The sequence below is a fragment of the Manis pentadactyla genome, chromosome 10 (assembly GCF_030020395.1).
Source record: "Manis pentadactyla isolate mManPen7 chromosome 10, mManPen7.hap1, whole genome shotgun sequence".
Taxonomy (NCBI): domain Eukaryota; kingdom Metazoa; phylum Chordata; class Mammalia; order Pholidota; family Manidae; genus Manis; species Manis pentadactyla.
The window spans coordinates 59,884,944-59,893,394 of record NC_080028.1 but is presented as its reverse complement, the minus strand read 5'-3'; positions in this window follow the sequence as shown (position 1 = coordinate 59,893,394).

Below are 8,451 nucleotides of genomic sequence, written 5' to 3'. Positions count from 1 at the left end.
TCTCTAAATAAGATCTATACCCTTCCCATCTCCACTATTTGGGTAATAATTCTATAATCATGAGAGAATCTTGGACTGTTGCATGCATTTCCTGATAATCTGAAGAGCAGTCATTTGGAATAGCTATTTAATTCTCAACTAACTCCTTCCCTCCCTGGAAATAACTATTCTGAAGGGCAGAACCCATTATAAATTTTACCCAGATCCCCTAACTAGTTTAAAAAAAAGATATTTAAGAAGTTGCTGACATGCAACTTATGAATTTTTAACAGCTGTGAGGAGTAGTCTGACTCTACAGGAGATTTGTGAGTGACCTCATCACCCACTGACATGGATCAGGAGAGTCCTTCAGAGCCCCAGGATTTGGCTCTGTCCTTTCCCATGTGCCTATCAGGTATCAAGCTTTCTGTGTTTGACACTAGCATATTCAAAATTTTGGAAAAAACAAAGAAACAAACAAAAAAAACACAACTGAACCCTGCCTTTTATGTATTAGCTGCAGTGGACAGAAAACTCAAAATAACAGTGGTTTAAACAGGACAGAAATGTATTTCTATTTTACCTAAATTAAATCAGCAGGTATAAAGGTATAGGGCTGTCATGGCAGATTCACAAAGTCCCCAAGGGCCCAGACTCCTCCAGTTTCCCTCTCTGCTGTCATCACTAGTGTAAGAGCCACCCCCATGGTCCATCTTCCAGCCCACATAGTGCCAGAGAAGAAGGGACACAGGAGCAGAGGGCTCCTGAGACACACAAGTCTTCTCTAAGTGAAGGTGCTCAGAATCGGCCAAGCTCTTTTTTGCTGGCATGCCATGAGTTAGAACTCAGTCACAGGATCACACCTAGCCACAGAGAAGGTGGAAAACCCAGCCCCTCTGACGACAAAGAAAATCTCTTCTGAGGAGTAACAGCCCAAGTCTGCTATGCTTGGAATGCAAGAGTTCAACCAGACTGGGGTTCCTGTTCTGGGAGCCACCCCAACTTCTCTTCTTCAGGGAAGCATTTCAGTCAGACCACAGAGAAGACCTGTGTACTGGAGGACCACAGCCATCAGACATGATGAACTACAGGAGAGGCAACTGTTACTGGCAGAGGCAGAACTTCCAAAGATCAGTGCGGCGGGGACCTCTCATCTGATTTGACTTGTTTAGTAACTTCCTCCCCAAGAACCCAGGAAGAGTCTCAGGCCAGTGATTGTCCACCTCCTGAACTTCACATTTATAAGTCATGATGGAACGTATTAGGCATATGTTCTTGTTTTGAGGGAAAATATTTGAAATTTCTTGTAAGTAAGCTATGTAAATCCTATGAATAAATATACATTCATTTCTCCACTTCCCCAACCTTCAAACTGTTTCTAAACTTCTCTCTTAGAATCTCATGCTTAATCTAAATGTAACATACATTCATTTTCTTACTATATATTTTGGAAGTGTTTTGTACTTATAGGATAATAAACTTTGGTTTTAAGAAATAGAAAAGAACTCTCAGACCCTATCTTTAAAAGAAGCAAGCATATGTCCTAGACATCTGAATACCATTAAATTCAAATTACTTTGGCAACGTAGGGTGAAGAGGTGAGAGGATGATTTACATACTCAGATAAATGAAACTGTCGGAGAGACAAAGACTTCTGTGATTTGAATTCTCTGAGTGTGTATTTACTGAAGTTAGTGAGTGAACATAGGGGTTAATTCCCCATCTTCCATTCCTATGTTTTTGTTTAAGCAGTTTATAATCGCAGAGAAGGTAACATACAAACGATGTAGACTGAGGAACTAAATGCATACATCCGATCTAAGTGAGCAGTGGGCTTTCTCTTTGCTGTGGTTTCCTCTAAAACATCTGCAAAATGAATAGTGTTAAGGAATAGTTCTAGATTAGGTGAATTTTGCAGGAAATTATCTTTACCTGACCTACATAATCACACACTAGAATAGTAACTGCAAATAGTCATTGATTCACTTCACCTTAATCATCTCTAGAAATACTCCTCTGTTCTCAAGCCAAATAAATAGCTAGTATCTGAACCCACCTTCGGTAATGCAGTATACAAATTTTTGTTATTAAAAACTAAATGTACATAATAGCATAAACTATATATTTTTTTGCTACCATTAGTTTAAGCCAAAATATCTAAAACACATAGACATAAGTAAAAAGTAGTTTTGAGACTAATACCAAGGCTCTTTGCTCAGGAAACTTGTGTCTACCAAAATAAAGAAGAAATAGCAAAGGCTAAGCTATTTAGGATTCCTTTTGGTTGACTGAGTCCCCCAACACACACACACACACACACTCACTCACTCACACACACTCCCTGCCCTTCAGAGAGGCAAGGCTCTGAAAGCTCTTAGGCTGAGATGTCCCTGTTCCAAAGTATTAGTGTCTTGAACTCATCTCCTAAGGGCTGAGTTTCTCTCCTTCTGCCATGCTGGCTCCCCACTGAGGACAGTTTTGGTATCTCTTTGACAACTTGGCCTTACAGGGAAAATTGTAGAGAAGCGGATGAATAACTGCATGAGGAGATGTAATTAATTCACTTTCTCCCACCAGGCACTAGATATATGTAGGCTGTGCTGGAGTTAAACTCTAAATAACCATGAAATGTCAGAAGAGAGATGTAGCACCCACATTTCCAACATGGCATGGTGAAGGAGAAAGCAACTGACTGGGTTTTAGGAACCACATGTTCCATGCTCTCTTCTTCTGCCACTAATACACTGATAATAACTTGAGGTCCACCCCTGATGATAATGCACATGCCACATATTCTTTACAAATTGTCTTTAAATCTATCAACACATTCCCACCTCTGCCTTAGCTTTGGTTTGCCCATGTTCACATTCCCTAACACATACCATGATTGTCCCATTCTCCTCCACTTTGTTATTACTTCAAGCAGAAAATCATCATATTTTTTAACCACTTTTGGCTCTCTCTGTGTGTTTTTCTAATGCTGGGGAATATTCATGGACGTGCCTACCCTAGAGCTGCCTCCCCTCCACCATGATTTGCAGTGTAACTGAGAATGGACAGTATGCATTCTTAGGCAAACACCCATCCGATTAATAGGTTTTGATCTAAGAATGCTGATCAAATGCTGATCACTTAAGCTAAAGCTGAGTGAGCGTGGTTGGAATGGTAAATCTCTTTATTGGAAAAAAAATTCACTTTAATGAAAATAACTATAATTTATATAGCATTTACTACATATTATTCATAGTAGTATTTAAAATTACCTCCTTTAAAACAATATTCTACTGAAGTACATTTCAAACATGACACCTTGAGCTTACAAATATTACTCTAAGTCACCAGTCTATTCAGATGTGGAGCCAGAATTTGAACCTGGCTCTCCTGACTCTTCTACATTATACCATCTAGGCACCAAATGCCTATTCTGTTTTATTTTCCACACTATGATTTGTTATTTCCTTTTACCTTCTTGGCCCATTCTTCTTTTATCACTGGTTCAAAAGGCCACTCTCATCTCTAGGTAAGAATTTAACTTTTAAACTTAAGGTGGTCTAAAGCTACCGTTTTGAAATGGATGTGAGGCAAACCCTTCTTCCTTTATCCTCCCCAAGCACACCTGTGCCTGGTCCATACTGGGTTTCTCTCAACAATGGGAAGCAGGCTGGAGATTGTGGATGACTGTGCCTTTATGAAGTCTCCAGAAGGATCAAAGTCTGCCTCCTAGGACTGTGGACAGAAAGGAGGAAGTTTGTCCAGTGACTATATACCCATTATCTAGCATCCTCCTTCCCTCCTCCCATTTGAGTCATCAGGAAGTCCTGTCAGGTACCAGCGGATCCATCGCTACAGAGATGGTGTTTGTGAAAATAGTATATATACTTTGGATGCAAACACCCCTAGGTTCAAAATTCACTTTTATAGAGAGGAGACTACTACACTCACATCTCCCAGTCATTTGTAGTTTAAATCAAATCATATGAAAAGTGCACTGCATGTAGTAAAGTGTCCGATAAATGTCCTAGCTTTGGCCTCCACTTTACTGATAATTCTGCTTCCTTCCAGCTTCTTGATGTAAATGGAGAGTGGGACCCTCTGGTCCCACTCATTCAAGTCGCTGAGGCTTCTGAATCAGCCTCTTGCTCCTTCCTGCCACTGCTCAGGTCTCCTGTCCTACTCTCAAGCCCTTTTACTTCTCCATATTATCTCTTTATTCAGTTCTCAACAAACCTTTACTTTCAGGGTAGATTTGCCTTCTTGCAAACCAGCAGGGAGCCCTAAATTCCTAGAGTATCTGATCTGCACTGCACTTTTCACTACTTGATTATCCATCACACTATATTGTTGTCTGCTTACCTTTCTCTAAGACAACCTGTGACCCCAACCTGGTGGCATTTAGCACAGAACTGAGAATGTAGTAAGTAGGGTCATTTCAAATGGCCTCATTTACATATATTACATAATTCTGGGGATTATGTGATACAATCCCCTGCTTCAGTATCTAATGAAAACATTTTGACTGAACTTGAAAATTAACCTGAGCCTGATTTACCATGCCTTCAGAGTATTGTGCAGTGCTTCTAAGAAACCAAACTTTGAGAAGTACCCACTTTTGCAAAATTCAGACAGAATTCAAGGAAAAGGCTAATTAATGCTCACCCACAACTTTGTGGTAGCCAGCCTCCAAGACAGCTCCCAATGACACCCACCTTCTGATATCCACATGCATTTATAATCCCCTCCTGTGCTGTCTCAGGGTTGGTCTGCACTCTGATCTGTTTCTGTCCCCTGACCCAAAGTCATATGTCAAAACCCTAATGCCAATGTGATGGTGTTAGCAGGTGGGGCCTTTGGGAGGTGCTTAGGTTAGGAGAATAGTGACCTCTTGAATGGAATTATTGTTCTTATAAAAGAAAACTCACAGAGATGCCTCACCCCTTCCACCATGTGATGACACACTAAGAAGATACCAGCTATGAACCCAGAAAAGAGCTCTAACCAGAACATGACCATCCTCATCTTGGACTTCCCATCCTTGAGAATGGTGAGTAGTAAAGTACCATTGTTTATAAGCCACCCAGTCTGTGGTATTTTGTTACAGCAGCTTGAAAGGACAAAGCCAGTTCATAGGAACAACAGACTACAGGAGGAGTGATAGGATATCACTCTGGAGGCTAGATTATAAAAGTCATTGTGGCCTCTGTGGTGTTCTCTCTTGGATCACTTGCTCTGAAAGCTAGTGGCCGTATCTTGAGGGCTCTTAAGCAGTCCAGCAGAGAGGCCTGCCTAGAAAGGAGATGAGCTTTCTCAGAAGCAGATCCTGCAGCCCCAGTCAAGCCTTCAGGTGACTGCAGTGCCAGCCAACATTCTGACTGCAGCTTCATGGAAGACCTTGACTCAGAACTTAGCTTAGCTGCTTTCAGATTCCTGACCCTTGGGAACTGTGTGAAAAATAAATACTGTCTTATACTGACATGTTTTAGAGCAAATTTTTATGCAGTAATAGATAACTCATACAAACTCTCTATTCCTATTTGCTCCTACCTCTCTCCCTCTGCCCACCACTTCCAAATGCATACCATATGAGGTAAAACAACTTTCCTTATAGTTGAAAACAAATTATATGTACTTTAAAATTAACTGACTGTCATTTCATTACCAAATGATGTACCCAACAGTCAAACAACCTAACTTTCCTTAATAAGAATATCAGGTTTGACTATTATAATTAGGAACAAAACATAAATACATTTGCATTTTCTTCTAGAGAGTCAAAGGTTTTAATGAGATACATTAAAACAACTTGAAGAAAACTGCAGCAACTGGTATTTTGAAAGTCAAACACCCTTAGCCATTATAAGCCACAACAAAAAATAATAAAACCGCAAATCACCCTGTAAGACTGCTTTTGTCTTATCTCTCACAATAGCCTGATATAGTATAGATAATGCCCATACATCCCATTACCTTCTCTTGAGTATCCTTAATGTGCCAGGCATAGGACAGGAATATAAAACATATTTCCTCCAGAAATTCCAAATCCAGAAAATCCAGACAGAATCAATCACTGGGTCATAATTTTGCATTCTGTTTCATTTAGAAAACACACATACACACAAACTATAAATAAAATATAAACTACGTTAATCAAAAGTATTAATTTTTACCTACTTGCTACATAGAGATACTCAAAACAGATAACTAGGAACAAAGCAAATTCCAAGAAATCTTAAAGCCAAGCACTTTTTTATAAGTTAGAAAAGCATGGCAGGCAGCACTAGCTACATAACTTGCAGGGCTCACTGCAGAATGAAAATGTAAACCCTTTATCTGAAAGCTATTACAAATTTCAAAATGACAGTAGAGTTTTAAACAAAGCACAGGGCCTTTCTGAGCACAGGGCCTGAGACCACACAGGTCTGAACACCCATGATCCCAGGGACAGGATATATTTGGAGCTTGTTAAAGAGACCCCTCAGGAGTTAAGAACTAGAAGCAAAAGGAAGGTAGGGCCGGAAGGCACCAGTGCAAGGTTATTGAGTGACCCCAAAAATCATTAGTTGATTTAACAGTAACTAATATTTCTACTGTATTTTATAGTTTACAATGCACTTTATCCAGCACTATTTCAGGGAATTGAAGTGACAATTCTGTGAGATATTAATGTTATACCCCTTGTATAGAAGGCAAACTGAGGTCCAAAGAGGTCAAGTGACTCCTTAAAAGCCATTCAAGCCTGTGCAGGACATAGATTTGGATCATTTGACCTCAAATCCAATTTTCTTGCCACCAAATCAACATAGCCTGGTGCTAGGAGTCGTACTACAAAGTGGCACAGAATTTCATGTGCACAGTGCAGTAATTCACTAGTGAAAGCTGGGAGGTGATAGGTGGGGCTCTGACAGACTGCATCAATCAGTTGTTTTCACACATCCATGGATCTGACACAACTTCAGAGCAAACACCAGACCAAATTGCATATTCCAAATCGTTGCTTGCAACCCTTACATTACCTCCCCACCCTTCAACAATAGCTTCACACCTCAGTTCTCCAACAGTTTTTGGATTGGAAAGCCAGTCAGTCCAGCAATCTCATGCTCAAGTTTGCCTTACAAGATCCAGGAGTTTGAAGCAAATGTCCTTTACTGATGTACAAAGTCTTTTTTAAACTAAAGCATGCAGTTTTACATTTAATAGCAGTTTAAAGGACTTTGGAAATTATAGACATCATCTTAACTGATTTCTCATCTCTTCCAAAGTTAGATGGCAGCCAGTATGGAATTTGCCAGCATAAATCTGCACTTGAATAAAACAAATTTAATAATTGTTTTAAGCTCATTTCATTTTCTCTACTTTTGCACTAAAACCATGGAAATGTATGTTTTGATAACAAATTTTAAGAGATCCAGAAGTAAACTATTAAAACAAAACCTCATTGATCTTTATTTTTTCTACTCTTAAATGGTATCCTTATGAAATACTAGCTTTTAATTGGTAAATATATAAGCTTGATTAACAATACTTCCACAACCCTAATTTATAATTTCTCCTGGTACAGGAAGTCCAATGTTGAGTGTAACATATTTCCCTTCAATTCCAGCTTTATTTCTGACTTGCTATAAAGCAGTAGCTCAAGCCCTTAACTTCCCTGTATTTCAGTTTCCTCAGCTATAAAATGGCAAGTACACAGTGCTTGTCTGGCTCTCAAGAATGTTTGGCAAATTCTGTCTCTAGGATTGCAACATTTTACAAGTACAAAGTATCATCATATTTACGACCACAACTTGCTTGGCAGTTTCATTGTGCTATAATATAGGAAATATGTATTTCAAAATAGTGGCAACACAGAAATTGTACAGGTCCAGGAATGGCCATTCTGAGATCTAGAAAGTATTAAAATGTCTTTTAAAATACTGTGAACCTTCAAGTGCCAAGACAAAACTCAAATCCAGAGTGCATTCATGTCATATGATAAAAGAGAAAAGACTTGAGGATGGTATGTGCTTATTCTCAACTGTATATAACATAGATATTATATACATTAATACATAAACATCTAATGGTACATATTATAAATAAAAAATACACAATAATACATGTAATATATAATAGCATATATTAGCATCAACCTTTGTGTGTATTACTATTATCCGATTTCCTATGTCTATTCCTTACGGGAACCGTATAAGGAGTATGAAATATCAGAAGTGACCAGTGGAAAACCTCATGGAAGAATGGAAAAGTATGACAAAAAATTAAGGAGTGAATGTGAAGGGACAGAGATGAAGACTCAACAGATGTAGAGAGAAAACAAGAGGGACATTCTTGAGAGACTTCCTGCAGTAGTTTGCCCATTCCTGTTTGTGGCCCTTCTCTGTTCTGCATGGCTCTTTCTGTTTTGTTCTGTTTAACTTGAGCCCAAATCCCTGGAGGAATATTCTCTAATGTTAAATGAAGAAGAGGTCAAGGTCCAAG